Source organism: Carassius gibelio, chromosome B15, assembly GCF_023724105.1.
Source record: "Carassius gibelio isolate Cgi1373 ecotype wild population from Czech Republic chromosome B15, carGib1.2-hapl.c, whole genome shotgun sequence".
In the NCBI taxonomy this organism is placed as follows: Eukaryota; Metazoa; Chordata; class Actinopteri; order Cypriniformes; family Cyprinidae; genus Carassius; species Carassius gibelio.
The window spans coordinates 20,888,726-20,905,280 of NC_068410.1; the positions used below are offsets into that span (position 1 = coordinate 20,888,726).

General features: G+C 43.2%; 1 long non-coding RNA gene across 48 annotated transcripts; it reads left to right on the plus strand.

Annotated features, from left to right (window-relative positions):
• Positions 1–44: 44 nt before the first annotated feature.
• On the plus strand, positions 45–12,159 carry LOC127972840 (uncharacterized). Of its 48 annotated transcripts, none has more exons than XR_008157199.1 (3): positions 45–244; positions 5,220–5,308; positions 11,976–12,159. It is a non-coding gene; the product is annotated as an uncharacterized LOC127972840 (long non-coding RNA). The 48 variants fall into 48 exon arrangements; XR_008157205.1 differs by lacking the exon at positions 11,976–12,159 and adding an exon at positions 11,144–11,232; XR_008157204.1 differs by lacking the exon at positions 11,976–12,159 and adding an exon at positions 10,312–10,400.
• Positions 12,160–16,555: the final 4,396 nt, after the last annotated feature.

The following is a 16,555-nucleotide window of genomic DNA, read 5'->3' on the forward strand; positions in this document are numbered from 1 at the left end:
TAGTGATACCTTGTTCCTAAAAAGACAAATGATTTCACGGGTTATTTCGTTTGGATGTATTTCTTGTTTTTATCGATGACTGGCTTCCTTTTTGTCACGCTTTAGACTGATGTACGGTCACATTGGATTTGAAAACGACATCCTTTCTTCCATAGATCCACGCTACCTGAAAGAAGGCCGCCTTCTGAATCCAACGATACCAGTTATGTGCACATCGGACCTACGCTTCAAAAGATACGGACAGGTAAGCTTTGGCCAATCAGATCGCATATGCTAACGAGGGTGGAATTAATGAGGGTGAAACTCGTTTTTATCTATATACCTAGCTGCAACTGACCCCAAACTAGCCCCTAAACCTTAACCCTCAAAACTGCTAGCCTTAGCCCCAAACAAAACTGCTAGCCTTAGCCCCACTGACCGTAACCCACTGACCCCTGGCCCCACCGTTTTTAAACGTGCCAGTCCCTAGACTCTGTAAACCTTTATCAACCAGACGCTTCATCAAATTCTGTACAGAAATATCATAAAACTAATATCATATTCTCCAGGATATAACCCTTGGCTTCTCGGTCGCCCTCTCCTGGATAAAACTGTGAATAGCCATGTGTAAAAAACTGATTAGGATTCCAATATTTTAGCAGGATTTGACACTCCAGGCGGAGCTCTTGAGCGGATGACTTCACTCAAAGACATCTTTCCAGTCTAATTTTAATGATGCACTCTCTCTCTCTTTCACAAACACACACATACACTCCTGTGCACACTCACACGCATATGCAGTCAAAACACACAGACGCACACGAACTGGCTGGAAAACTATTTTTATTCAGGCTAGTGATACCTTGTTCCTAAAAAGACAAATGATTTCACGGGTTATTTCGTTTGGATGTATTTCTTGTTTTTATCGATGACTGGCTTCCTTTTTGTCACGCTTTAGACTGATGTACGGTCACATTGGATTTGAAAACGACATCCTTTCTTCCATAGATCCACGCTACCTGAAAGAAGGCCGCCTTCTGAATCCAACGATACCAGTTATGTGCACATCGGACCTACGCTTCAAAAGATACGGACAGGTAAGCTTTGGCCAATCAGATCGCATATGCTAACGAGGGTGGAATTAATGAGGGTGAAACTCGTTTTTATCTATATACCTAGCTGCAACTGACCCCAAACTAGCCCCTAAACCTTAACCCTCAAAACTGCTAGCCTTAGCCCCAAACAAAACTGCTAGCCTTAGCCCCACTGACCGTAACCCACTGACCCCTGGCCCCACCGTTTTTAAACGTGCCAGTCCCTAGACTCTGTAAACCTTTATCAACCAGACGCTTCATCAAATTCTGTACAGAAATATCATAAAACTAATATCATATTCTCCAGGATATAACCCTTGGCTTCTCGGTCGCCCTCTCCTGGATAAAACTGTGAATAGCCATGTGTAAAAAACTGATTAGGATTCCAATATTTTAGCAGGATTTGACACTCCAGGCGGAGCTCTTGAGCGGATGACTTCACTCAAAGACATCTTTCCAGTCTAATTTTAATGATGCACTCTCTCTCTCTTTCACAAACACACACATACACTCCTGTGCACACTCACACGCACGTGTGCACACTCACACGCATATGCAGTCAAAACACACAGACGCACACGAACTGGCTGGAAAACTATTTTTATTCAGGCTAGTGATACCTTGTTCCTAAAAAGACAAATGATTTCACGGGTTATTTCGTTTGGATGTATTTCTTGTTTTTATCGATGACTGGCTTCCTTTTTGTCACGCTTTAGACTGATGTACGGTCACATTGGATTTGAAAACGACATCCTTTCTTCCATAGATCCACGCTACCTGAAAGAAGGCCGCCTTCTGAATCCAACGATACCAGTTATGTGCACATCGGACCTACGCTTCAAAAGATACGGACAGGTAAGCTTTGGCCAATCAGATCGCATATGCTAACGAGGGTGGAATTAATGAGGGTGAAACTCGTTTTTATCTATATACCTAGCTGCAACTGACCCCAAACTAGCCCCTAAACCTTAACCCTCAAAACTGCTAGCCTTAGCCCCAAACAAAACTGCTAGCCTTAGCCCCACTGACCGTAACCCACTGACCCCTGGCCCCACCGTTTTTAAACGTGCCAGTCCCTAGACTCTGTAAACCTTTATCAACCAGACGCTTCATCAAATTCTGTACAGAAATATCATAAAACTAATATCATATTCTCCAGGATATAACCCTTGGCTTCTCGGTCGCCCTCTCCTGGATAAAACTGTGAATAGCCATGTGTAAAAAACTGATTAGGATTCCAATATTTTAGCAGGATTTGACACTCCAGGCGGAGCTCTTGAGCGGATGACTTCACTCAAAGACATCTTTCCAGTCTAATTTTAATGATGCACTCTCTCTCTCTTTCACAAACACACACATACACTCCTGTGCACACTCACACGCACGTGTGCACACTCACACGCATATGCAGTCAAAACACACAGACGCACACGAACTGGCTGGAAAACTATTTTTATTCAGGCTAGTGATACCTTGTTCCTAAAAAGACAAATGATTTCACGGGTTATTTCGTTTGGATGTATTTCTTGTTTTTATCGATGACTGGCTTCCTTTTTGTCACGCTTTAGACTGATGTACGGTCACATTGGATTTGAAAACGACATCCTTTCTTCCATAGATCCACGCTACCTGAAAGAAGGCCGCCTTCTGAATCCAACGATACCAGTTATGTGCACATCGGACCTACGCTTCAAAAGATACGGACAGGTAAGCTTTGGCCAATCAGATCGCATATGCTAACGAGGGTGGAATTAATGAGGGTGAAACTCGTTTTTATCTATATACCTAGCTGCAACTGACCCCAAACTAGCCCCTAAACCTTAACCCTCAAAACTGCTAGCCTTAGCCCCAAACAAAACTGCTAGCCTTAGCCCCACTGACCGTAACCCACTGACCCCTGGCCCCACCGTTTTTAAACGTGCCAGTCCCTAGACTCTGTAAACCTTTATCAACCAGACGCTTCATCAAATTCTGTACAGAAATATCATAAAACTAATATCATATTCTCCAGGATATAACCCTTGGCTTCTCGGTCGCCCTCTCCTGGATAAAACTGTGAATAGCCATGTGTAAAAAACTGATTAGGATTCCAATATTTTAGCAGGATTTGACACTCCAGGCGGAGCTCTTGAGCGGATGACTTCACTCAAAGACATCTTTCCAGTCTAATTTTAATGATGCACTCTCTCTCTCTTTCACAAACACACACATACACTCCTGTGCACACTCACACGCACGTGTGCACACTCACACGCATATGCAGTCAAAACACACAGACGCACACGAACTGGCTGGAAAACTATTTTTATTCAGGCTAGTGATACCTTGTTCCTAAAAAGACAAATGATTTCACGGGTTATTTCGTTTGGATGTATTTCTTGTTTTTATCGATGACTGGCTTCCTTTTTGTCACGCTTTAGACTGATGTACGGTCACATTGGATTTGAAAACGACATCCTTTCTTCCATAGATCCACGCTACCTGAAAGAAGGCCGCCTTCTGAATCCAACGATACCAGTTATGTGCACATCGGACCTACGCTTCAAAAGATACGGACAGGTAAGCTTTGGCCAATCAGATCGCATATGCTAACGAGGGTGGAATTAATGAGGGTGAAACTCGTTTTTATCTATATACCTAGCTGCAACTGACCCCAAACTAGCCCCTAAACCTTAACCCTCAAAACTGCTAGCCTTAGCCCCAAACAAAACTGCTAGCCTTAGCCCCACTGACCCCTGGCCCCACCGTTTTTAAACGTGCCAGTCCCTAGACTCTGTAAACCTTTATCAACCAGACGCTTCATCAAATTCTGTACAGAAATATCATAAAACTAATATCATATTCTCCAGGATATAACCCTTGGCTTCTCGGTCGCCCTCTCCTGGATAAAACTGTGAATAGCCATGTGTAAAAAACTGATTAGGATTCCAATATTTTAGCAGGATTTGACACTCCAGGCGGAGCTCTTGAGCGGATGACTTCACTCAAAGACATCTTTCCAGTCTAATTTTAATGATGCACTCTCTCTCTCTTTCACAAACACACACATACACTCCTGTGCACACTCACACGCACGTGTGCACACTCACACGCATATGCAGTCAAAACACACAGACGCACACGAACTGGCTGGAAAACTATTTTTATTCAGGCTAGTGATACCTTGTTCCTAAAAAGACAAATGATTTCACGGGTTATTTCGTTTGGATGTATTTCTTGTTTTTATCGATGACTGGCTTCCTTTTTGTCACGCTTTAGACTGATGTACGGTCACATTGGATTTGAAAACGACATCCTTTCTTCCATAGATCCACGCTACCTGAAAGAAGGCCGCCTTCTGAATCCAACGATACCAGTTATGTGCACATCGGACCTACGCTTCAAAAGATACGGACAGGTAAGCTTTGGCCAATCAGATCGCATATGCTAACGAGGGTGGAATTAATGAGGGTGAAACTCGTTTTTATCTATATACCTAGCTGCAACTGACCCCAAACTAGCCCCTAAACCTTAACCCTCAAAACTGCTAGCCTTAGCCCCAAACAAAACTGCTAGCCTTAGCCCCACTGACCCCTGGCCCCACCGTTTTTAAACGTGCCAGTCCCTAGACTCTGTAAACCTTTATCAACCAGACGCTTCATCAAATTCTGTACAGAAATATCATAAAACTAATATCATATTCTCCAGGATATAACCCTTGGCTTCTCGGTCGCCCTCTCCTGGATAAAACTGTGAATAGCCATGTGTAAAAAACTGATTAGGATTCCAATATTTTAGCAGGATTTGACACTCCAGGCGGAGCTCTTGAGCGGATGACTTCACTCAAAGACATCTTTCCAGTCTAATTTTAATGATGCACTCTCTCTCTCTTTCACAAACACACACATACACTCCTGTGCACACTCACACGCACGTGTGCACACTCACACGCATATGCAGTCAAAACACACAGACGCACACGAACTGGCTGGAAAACTATTTTTATTCAGGCTAGTGATACCTTGTTCCTAAAAAGACAAATGATTTCACGGGTTATTTCGTTTGGATGTATTTCTTGTTTTTATCGATGACTGGCTTCCTTTTTGTCACGCTTTAGACTGATGTACGGTCACATTGGATTTGAAAACGACATCCTTTCTTCCATAGATCCACGCTACCTGAAAGAAGGCCGCCTTCTGAATCCAACGATACCGGTTATGTGCACATCGGACCTACGCTTCAAAAGATACGGACAGGTAAGCTTTGGCCAATCAGATCGCATATGCTAACGAGGGTGGAATTAATGAGGGTGAAACTCGTTTTTATCTATATACCTAGCTGCAACTGACCCCAAACTAGCCCCTAAACCTTAACCCTCAAAACTGCTAGCCTTAGCCCCAAACAAAACTGCTAGCCTTAGCCCCACTGACCGTAACCCACTGACCCCTGGCCCCACCGTTTTTAAACGTGCCAGTCCCTAGACTCTGTAAACCTTTATCAACCAGACGCTTCATCAAATTCTGTACAGAAATATCATAAAACTAATATCATATTCTCCAGGATATAACCCTTGGCTTCTCGGTCGCCCTCTCCTGGATAAAACTGTGAATAGCCATGTGTAAAAAACTGATTAGGATTCCAATATTTTAGCAGGATTTGACACTCCAGGCGGAGCTCTTGAGCGGATGACTTCACTCAAAGACATCTTTCCAGTCTAATTTTAATGATGCACTCTCTCTCTCTTTCACAAACACACACATACACTCCTGTGCACACTCACACGCACGTGTGCACACTCACACGCATATGCAGTCAAAACACACAGACGCAAACGAACTGGCTGGAAAACTATTTTTATTCAGGCTAGTGATACCTTGTTCCTAAAAAGACAAATGATTTCACGGGTTATTTCGTTTGGATGTATTTCTTGTTTTTATCGATGACTGGCTTCCTTTTTGTCACGCTTTAGACTGATGTACGGTCACATTGGATTTGAAAACGACATCCTTTCTTCCATAGATCCACGCTACCTGAAAGAAGGCCGCCTTCTGAATCCAACGATACCAGTTATGTGCACATCGGACCTACGCTTCAAAAGATACGGACAGGTAAGCTTTGGCCAATCAGATCGCATATGCTAACGAGGGTGGAATTAATGAGGGTGAAACTCGTTTTTATCTATATACCTAGCTGCAACTGACCCCAAACTAGCCCCTAAACCTTAACCCTCAAAACTGCTAGCCTTAGCCCCAAACAAAACTGCTAGCCTTAGCCCCACTGACCGTAACCCACTGACCCCTGGCCCCACCGTTTTTAAACGTGCCAGTCCCTAGACTCTGTAAACCTTTATCAACCAGACGCTTCATCAAATTCTGTACAGAAATATCATAAAACTAATATCATATTCTCCAGGATATAACCCTTGGCTTCTCGGTCGCCCTCTCCTGGATAAAACTGTGAATAGCCATGTGTAAAAAACTGATTAGGATTCCAATATTTTAGCAGGATTTGACACTCCAGGCGGAGCTCTTGAGCGGATGACTTCACTCAAAGACATCTTTCCAGTCTAATTTTAATGATGCACTCTCTCTCTCTTTCACAAACACACACATACACTCCTGTGCACACTCACACGCACGTGTGCACACTCACACGCATATGCAGTCAAAACACACAGACGCACACGAACTGGCTGGAAAACTATTTTTATTCAGGCTAGTGATACCTTGTTCCTAAAAAGACAAATGATTTCACGGGTTATTTCGTTTGGATGTATTTCTTGTTTTTATCGATGACTGGCTTCCTTTTTGTCACGCTTTAGACTGATGTACGGTCACATTGGATTTGAAAACGACATCCTTTCTTCCATAGATCCACGCTACCTGAAAGAAGGCCGCCTTCTGAATCCAACGATACCAGTTATGTGCACATCGGACCTACGCTTCAAAAGATACGGACAGGTAAGCTTTGGCCAATCAGATCGCATATGCTAACGAGGGTGGAATTAATGAGGGTGAAACTCGTTTTTATCTATATACCTAGCTGCAACTGACCCCAAACTAGCCCCTAAACCTTAACCCTCAAAACTGCTAGCCTTAGCCCCAAACAAAACTGCTAGCCTTAGCCCCACTGACCGTAACCCACTGACCCCTGGCCCCACCGTTTTTAAACGTGCCAGTCCCTAGACTCTGTAAACCTTTATCAACCAGACGCTTCATCAAATTCTGTACAGAAATATCATAAAACTAATATCATATTCTCCAGGATATAACCCTTGGCTTCTCGGTCGCCCTCTCCTGGATAAAACTGTGAATAGCCATGTGTAAAAAACTGATTAGGATTCCAATATTTTAGCAGGATTTGACACTCCAGGCGGAGCTCTTGAGCGGATGACTTCACTCAAAGACATCTTTCCAGTCTAATTTTAATGATGCACTCTCTCTCTCTTTCACAAACACACACATACACTCCTGTGCACACTCACACGCATATGCAGTCAAAACACACAGACGCACACGAACTGGCTGGAAAACTATTTTTATTCAGGCTAGTGATACCTTGTTCCTAAAAAGACAAATGATTTCACGGGTTATTTCGTTTGGATGTATTTCTTGTTTTTATCGATGACTGGCTTCCTTTTTGTCACGCTTTAGACTGATGTACGGTCACATTGGATTTGAAAACGACATCCTTTCTTCCATAGATCCACGCTACCTGAAAGAAGGCCGCCTTCTGAATCCAACGATACCAGTTATGTGCACATCGGACCTACGCTTCAAAAGATACGGACAGGTAAGCTTTGGCCAATCAGATCGCATATGCTAATGAGGGTGGAATTAATGAGGGTGAAACTCGTTTTTATCTATATACCTAGCTGCAACTGACCCCAAACTAGCCCCTAAACCTTAACCCTCAAAACTGCTAGCCTTAGCCCCAAACAAAACTGCTAGCCTTAGCCCCACTGACCGTAACCCACTGACCCCTGGCCCCACCGTTTTTAAACGTGCCAGTCCCTAGACTCTGTAAACCTTTATCAACCAGACGCTTCATCAAATTCTGTACAGAAATATCATAAAACTAATATCATATTCTCCAGGATATAACCCTTGGCTTCTCGGTCGCCCTCTCCTGGATAAAACTGTGAATAGCCATGTGTAAAAAACTGATTAGGATTCCAATATTTTAGCAGGATTTGACACTCCAGGCGGAGCTCTTGAGCGGATGACTTCACTCAAAGACATCTTTCCAGTCTAATTTTAATGATGCACTCTCTCTCTCTTTCACAAACACACACATACACTCCTGTGCACACTCACACGCACGTGTGCACACTCACACGCATATGCAGTCAAAACACACAGACGCACACGAACTGGCTGGAAAACTATTTTTATTCAGGCTAGTGATACCTTGTTCCTAAAAAGACAAATGATTTCACGGGTTATTTCGTTTGGATGTATTTCTTGTTTTTATCGATGACTGGCTTCCTTTTTGTCACGCTTTAGACTGATGTACGGTCACATTGGATTTGAAAACGACATCCTTTCTTCCATAGATCCACGCTACCTGAAAGAAGGCCGCCTTCTGAATCCAACGATACCAGTTATGTGCACATCGGACCTACGCTTCAAAAGATACGGACAGGTAAGCTTTGGCCAATCAGATCGCATATGCTAACGAGGGTGGAATTAATGAGGGTGAAACTCGTTTTTATCTATATACCTAGCTGCAACTGACCCCAAACTAGCCCCTAAACCTTAACCCTCAAAACTGCTAGCCTTAGCCCCAAACAAAACTGCTAGCCTTAGCCCCACTGACCGTAACCCACTGACCCCTGGCCCCACCGTTTTTAAACGTGCCAGTCCCTAGACTCTGTAAACCTTTATCAACCAGACGCTTCATCAAATTCTGTACAGAAATATCATAAAACTAATATCATATTCTCCAGGATATAACCCTTGGCTTCTCGGTCGCCCTCTCCTGGATAAAACTGTGAATAGCCATGTGTAAAAAACTGATTAGGATTCCAATATTTTAGCAGGATTTGACACTCCAGGCGGAGCTCTTGAGCGGATGACTTCACTCAAAGACATCTTTCCAGTCTAATTTTAATGATGCACTCTCTCTCTCTTTCACAAACACACACATACACTCCTGTGCACACTCACACGCACGTGTGCACACTCACACGCATATGCAGTCAAAACACACAGACGCACACGAACTGGCTGGAAAACTATTTTTATTCAGGCTAGTGATACCTTGTTCCTAAAAAGACAAATGATTTCACGGGTTATTTCGTTTGGATGTATTTCTTGTTTTTATCGATGACTGGCTTCCTTTTTGTCACGCTTTAGACTGATGTACGGTCACATTGGATTTGAAAACGACATCCTTTCTTCCATAGATCCACGCTACCTGAAAGAAGGCCGCCTTCTGAATCCAACGATACCAGTTATGTGCACATCGGACCTACGCTTCAAAAGATACGGACAGGTAAGCTTTGGCCAATCAGATCGCATATGCTAACGAGGGTGGAATTAATGAGGGTGAAACTCGTTTTTATCTATATACCTAGCTGCAACTGACCCCAAACTAGCCCCTAAACCTTAACCCTCAAAACTGCTAGCCTTAGCCCCAAACAAAACTGCTAGCCTTAGCCCCACTGACCGTAACCCACTGACCCCTGGCCCCACCGTTTTTAAACGTGCCAGTCCCTAGACTCTGTAAACCTTTATCAACCAGACGCTTCATCAAATTCTGTACAGAAATATCATAAAACTAATATCATATTCTCCAGGATATAACCCTTGGCTTCTCGGTCGCCCTCTCCTGGATAAAACTGTGAATAGCCATGTGTAAAAAACTGATTAGGATTCCAATATTTTAGCAGGATTTGACACTCCAGGCGGAGCTCTTGAGCGGATGACTTCACTCAAAGACATCTTTCCAGTCTAATTTTAATGATGCACTCTCTCTCTCTTTCACAAACACACACATACACTCCTGTGCACACTCACACGCACGTGTGCACACTCACACGCATATGCAGTCAAAACACACAGACGCACACGAACTGGCTGGAAAACTATTTTTATTCAGGCTAGTGATACCTTGTTCCTAAAAAGACAAATGATTTCACGGGTTATTTCGTTTGGATGTATTTCTTGTTTTTATCGATGACTGGCTTCCTTTTTGTCACGCTTTAGACTGATGTACGGTCACATTGGATTTGAAAACGACATCCTTTCTTCCATAGATCCACGCTACCTGAAAGAAGGCCGCCTTCTGAATCCAACGATACCAGTTATGTGCACATCGGACCTACGCTTCAAAAGATACGGACAGGTAAGCTTTGGCCAATCAGATCGCATATGCTAACGAGGGTGGAATTAATGAGGGTGAAACTCGTTTTTATCTATATACCTAGCTGCAACTGACCCCAAACTAGCCCCTAAACCTTAACCCTCAAAACTGCTAGCCTTAGCCCCAAACAAAACTGCTAGCCTTAGCCCCACTGACCGTAACCCACTGACCCCTGGCCCCACCGTTTTTAAACGTGCCAGTCCCTAGACTCTGTAAACCTTTATCAACCAGACGCTTCATCAAATTCTGTACAGAAATATCATAAAACTAATATCATATTCTCCAGGATATAACCCTTGGCTTCTCGGTCGCCCTCTCCTGGATAAAACTGTGAATAGCCATGTGTAAAAAACTGATTAGGATTCCAATATTTTAGCAGGATTTGACACTCCAGGCGGAGCTCTTGAGCGGATGACTTCACTCAAAGACATCTTTCCAGTCTAATTTTAATGATGCACTCTCTCTCTCTTTCACAAACACACACATACACTCCTGTGCACACTCACACGCATATGCAGTCAAAACACACAGATGCACACGAACTGGCTGGAAAACTATTTTTATTCAGGCTAGTGATACCTTGTTCCTAAAAAGACAAATGATTTCACGGGTTATTTCGTTTGGATGTATTTCTTGTTTTTATCGATGACTGGCTTCCTTTTTGTCACGCTTTAGACTGATGTACGGTCACATTGGATTTGAAAACGACATCCTTTCTTCCATAGATCCACGCTACCTGAAAGAAGGCCGCCTTCTGAATCCAACGATACCAGTTATGTGCACATCGGACCTACGCTTCAAAAGATACGGACAGGTAAGCTTTGGCCAATCAGATCGCATATGCTAACGAGGGTGGAATTAATGAGGGTGAAACTCGTTTTTATCTATATACCTAGCTGCAACTGACCCCAAACTAGCCCCTAAACCTTAACCCTCAAAACTGCTAGCCTTAGCCCCAAACAAAACTGCTAGCCTTAGCCCCACTGACCGTAACCCACTGACCCCTGGCCCCACCGTTTTTAAACGTGCCAGTCCCTAGACTCTGTAAACCTTTATCAACCAGACGCTTCATCAAATTCTGTACAGAAATATCATAAAACTAATATCATATTCTCCAGGATATAACCCTTGGCTTCTCGGTCGCCCTCTCCTGGATAAAACTGTGAATAGCCATGTGTAAAAAACTGATTAGGATTCCAATATTTTAGCAGGATTTGACACTCCAGGCGGAGCTCTTGAGCGGATGACTTCACTCAAAGACATCTTTCCAGTCTAATTTTAATGATGCACTCTCTCTCTCTTTCACAAACACACACATACACTCCTGTGCACACTCACACGCATATGCAGTCAAAACACACAGACGCACACGAACTGGCTGGAAAACTATTTTTATTCAGGCTAGTGATACCTTGTTCCTAAAAAGACAAATGATTTCACGGGTTATTTCGTTTGGATGTATTTCTTGTTTTTATCGATGACTGGCTTCCTTTTTGTCACGCTTTAGACTGATGTACGGTCACATTGGATTTGAAAACGACATCCTTTCTTCCATAGATCCACGCTACCTGAAAGAAGGCCGCCTTCTGAATCCAACGATACCAGTTATGTGCACATCGGACCTACGCTTCAAAAGATACGGACAGGTAAGCTTTGGCCAATCAGATCGCATATGCTAACGAGGGTGGAATTAATGAGGGTGAAACTCGTTTTTATCTATATACCTAACCCTAACTCTAACTCTAACCCTAACCCTAACCCTAACTCTAACCTCTACCCTAACTCTAACTCTAACCCTAACTCTAACCCTAACTCTAACCCTAACCCTAACCCTAACCCAGCATTTAAAAACGTAGCCGGTTCAACTCGAGGACTGCTATTTTTAAGGCTGGACCAAACCACACCCCTAAACTTAACCATCACAGACCCAACGATTATAATTTAACTATGACATTAACCGTCTTTGATAACATGGCAGTCTGGCTGAAACAGGACTTCATGACGGAACGCGATGCTGGGTCGGGATCGTCGGACTCTGAATTCCGAGCTGTGGTCTGGTGAGTACTGCTAAATTTAAGGCTGAACCAAACCACACCCTAAACTTAACCGTCACAGACCCAGCGGTTTAAAAACCTAGCCGGTTTAATTCTAACACAGCTAAATTTAAGGCTGAACTAAAACACACCCTAAACTTAACCATCATAGACCCAGTGTTTATAGTCTAACGATGACACTTACCGTCTTTGGGACAAGGCAGTCTGGCTGAAACAGGACTTCATGGCGGAACGCGATGCTGGGTCGGGATCGTCGGACTCTGAATTTCGAGCTGTGGTCTGGTGAGTACTGCTAAATTTAAGGCTGAACCAAACCACACCCTAAACTTAACCGTCACAGACCCAGCGGTTTACAAACCTAGTCGGTGTAATTCTAACACAGCTAAATTTAAGGCTGAACTAAAACACACCCTAAACTTAACAATCACAGACCCAATGATTATAATTTAACTATGACATTAACCGTCTTTGATAACATGGCAGTCTGGCTGAAACAATACTTTTTGGCAGAGCACGATGCTGGGTCGGGATTACCGGTCTGCGACCTTCGAGTTGTGGTCTGGTTCGCCGATCTGGAACAAGTTCAGTCAAGAACTTTGTGTTCTCATATCTACTTAGATCTAGATTGAGTGCTGGAACAAACTGCACTCTCAAGCTAACCGCCATAACCTCAGCAATTATGAACCCAGCCGGTTCAACTCGTGCACTGTGAAACTTAAGGGTGAAAAAATTCAGAGCCTAAATTTAACCAAAAACATAACTTTCACTTTTTTAGGCCCAATGCTTAGACAAGCACAGCTCCTAGACCGGAGATGATCTCATGCGATATGGTATAGTCTGACAAGCGTGGGCCCGTGCACCTTTCCCTCAGTCTCCCTATCCCAAACCGGCCTAGACGAGGGCTAGGTTGGGGGGAGCTGTTGTACTTTTCCAAACCTAACCCTGCACCTAAACCTAACCAGGACAACCACACCGCACCTAAACCTAACCAGGACAACCACACCGCACCTAAACCTAACCAGCAGAACCACACTACACCTAAAACCTACCCAATCTACCACTAATGGTTGAAACCTACAAAATTATTTTTTTATAATATAAATAATGATTATAATAGCATATTAATTTGAAGTCTCATTTTATTGGGGGGGTGTTGTGGGCCTGGGCTGTGGGGCTCTGCTCGAGCGGTGAAAACAGGTGGCCATCAGGAGTATAAGAAGGACAGTGCATTTACCGACGTTGAACTATGTTTCAGCTTCTGGATCTCATTCGTTCCTAACCCTAACCTAACCTAACCTAACCCTAACCCTAACTCTAACCCTAACCCGACATCACGGCCCTTAACCTAACCACTCTAACCCTGGACTACTCTTAGCCCTGACATAAGTTTTCTAAACTCCGTATTTACTCTGAACCATTAGCAGATTTCTCCGGATTCATTTAACTCTCCACCGGGTACCTCGGGTATATACATACTTTATTTATTCATCTAATTAATAATTTACTAAACGAACACATATGTTTTCTTAAAAAAAAGAGGTCATACTAAAAACCGGAAGTAGGAATGGAGGGGGGGTGCGTGTCTGTGGGCTTGGCCTGGCTTGGGTCGGCGTTTAGTGGTCAGCGGACGAATGGACCGAGCACAACCAGGTTCAGACCTTAGGTTTGAACCTTGGACGTTTCATTCCCCTAACTCTAACCCTAACCCTAACTCTAACCCTCCAACTCTAACCCTAACCCTCCTCTTCTTTCTATTTTTTCCTTTTTTTTCTTTTTTCCTTTCTTTAAAAATAACCCTTGGGCCTTAAGACCTACCCAGTTCAACTACACTGCACCTAAACCTAACCAGGACAACCACACCGCACCTAAACCTAACCAGGACAACCACACCGCGCCTAAACCTAACCAGGACAACCACACCGTGCCTAAACCTAACCAAGACAACCACACCGCACCTAAACCTAACCAGGACAACCACACCGCACCTAAACCTAACCAGCAGAACCACACTACACCTAAAACCTACCCATTCTACCACTAATGGTTGAAACCTACAAAATTATTTTTTATAATATAAATAATGATTATAATAGCATATTAATTTAAAGTCTCATTTTATTTGGGGGGGTGTTGTGGGCCTGGGCTGTGGGGCTCTGCTCGAACGGTGAAAACAGGTGGCCATCAGGAGTATAAGAAGGACAGTGCATTTACCGACGTTGAACTATGTTTCAGCTTCTGGATCTCATTCGTTCCTAACTCTAACCCTAACCCTTTCTAGAAGGTTCCAAAAATTGTTTTCTCCATCCAGACGATGTTGAGATCTCTTGAAGTCACAGAAACGTATTCCTCCATCCAAAACGATGTTGAGTTGTGCATAATTAAATTACTGATTACTCTCTTGGGGGTTTAGAACGATTTCCTCCATCCATACAGATGTCGAGTTTTTTCAAAGATGTACTGCACCACACAACACCTAACCTTAACACCCATTTTGTTGTGCAAACCTAGTGGAAATAACCACAAATATTTTAGCCCCATTTTGGATTTTTTTGCATTGACTCATGGACTCGGTCTGGCTTGGATCGGTCTTTAGTGGTCAGTGGACGGATGGACCGTGCACAACCAGGTTCAGACCTCAGGTCTGGACCTTGGACGTTTCATTCCCCTAACCCTAACTAACCCTAACTCAACCCTAGGGCTGGAACTGCGAAACTCAACCCTAGGGCTGGAAAAGCGAAACTCAACCTTAACCCTAGCACAGCGAAACTCAACCCTAGCACTGCGAAACTCAAGTAAGGTTGCAGTACCATATCTCGGCCCCTGGAGGAGCTAAAACCAAGTGCAATCGACTGGGTGTCCTCTAATTAGTATATACACCAAATTTCAGACCTCTAACTGCAAAACAACTGGGGGTTCAATACCATTTCTCAGCACCTAGTGGCGCTAGAGCTACCAAACTAAGTGCAAACGATCGGGTGCCCTCTAAATAGTATATATACCTAATTTCAGCCCTCTAGGACCTATAGAAACGAAGTGCACCCCACCTTATAGGGGGGTGCAATTTCGCAATTTACCCTATATACCTATATACCTATATACCTATATACCTATATACCTATATACCTATATACCCCTATATACCCCTAACTCTAAACTTTACCCTAACTCTATTATGATTATTATTATCACATAACACAACCAAATATAAAACATATACATACATAATGAGATAATATGGTGTTGACATTATTACTATCATAATGTAATCAGAATTAGATATAATGGGGACCCCAGGGCCCCAGATCTTGAACTCTTCATTCCCCTAACTAACCCTCCTAACCCTAACCCTAATCTACCCATTCTATCACTAATGGTTTGAAACATATATAATTATATGTATTGTATTATAAATAATGAATATAACAGAATACTTATTTGAAATCTCGTTTTATTGGGAGGTTGTTGTGGGCCTGGGCTATGGGGCTCTGCTCGAAAGGTGAAAACTCTGGCTCTAAACCTTCCCGTCAGTAACCACTGTGGTGTAACCAAAAATATTTAAGGACATTGAATGGCTATATCGGTTCTCTGAGGGATCAAGAGGTCGCACTGCTAATCAGAGGTAGGAATGGGAGGGGGTGCGGGCTTGTGAACTCGGCCTGTCTTGGATCGGTCTTTAGTGGTCAGTGGATGGATGGACCGAGCACAACCAAGTTCAGACCTTAAGTCTGAACCTTGGATGTTTCATTCCCCTAACCCCTAACACCTACCCGTCAGTAACCCCTCATAAGATACACCTGGGGCATAAAACCCTATTTCTTATAACTGACTCATAATAAAACATATACATACATTATGAGATGATATGGTGTTGACATTATTACAACCATCAGAATTAGATGTAATGGGCACATTGTTGCACTGTATCATTTTCTTTTCTTGAGCCGGGGTGATCTTTAGGAGTCAGCAGAAAGTAGTAAAGTGCATAACCATCTTGGATTTTTCATTCTCCTACCCTTTCCACTCAAAAATCTCACTATCTGTGGTTCAACGATAAAAAGACCATATTATTTTGGTGAAGTAGTG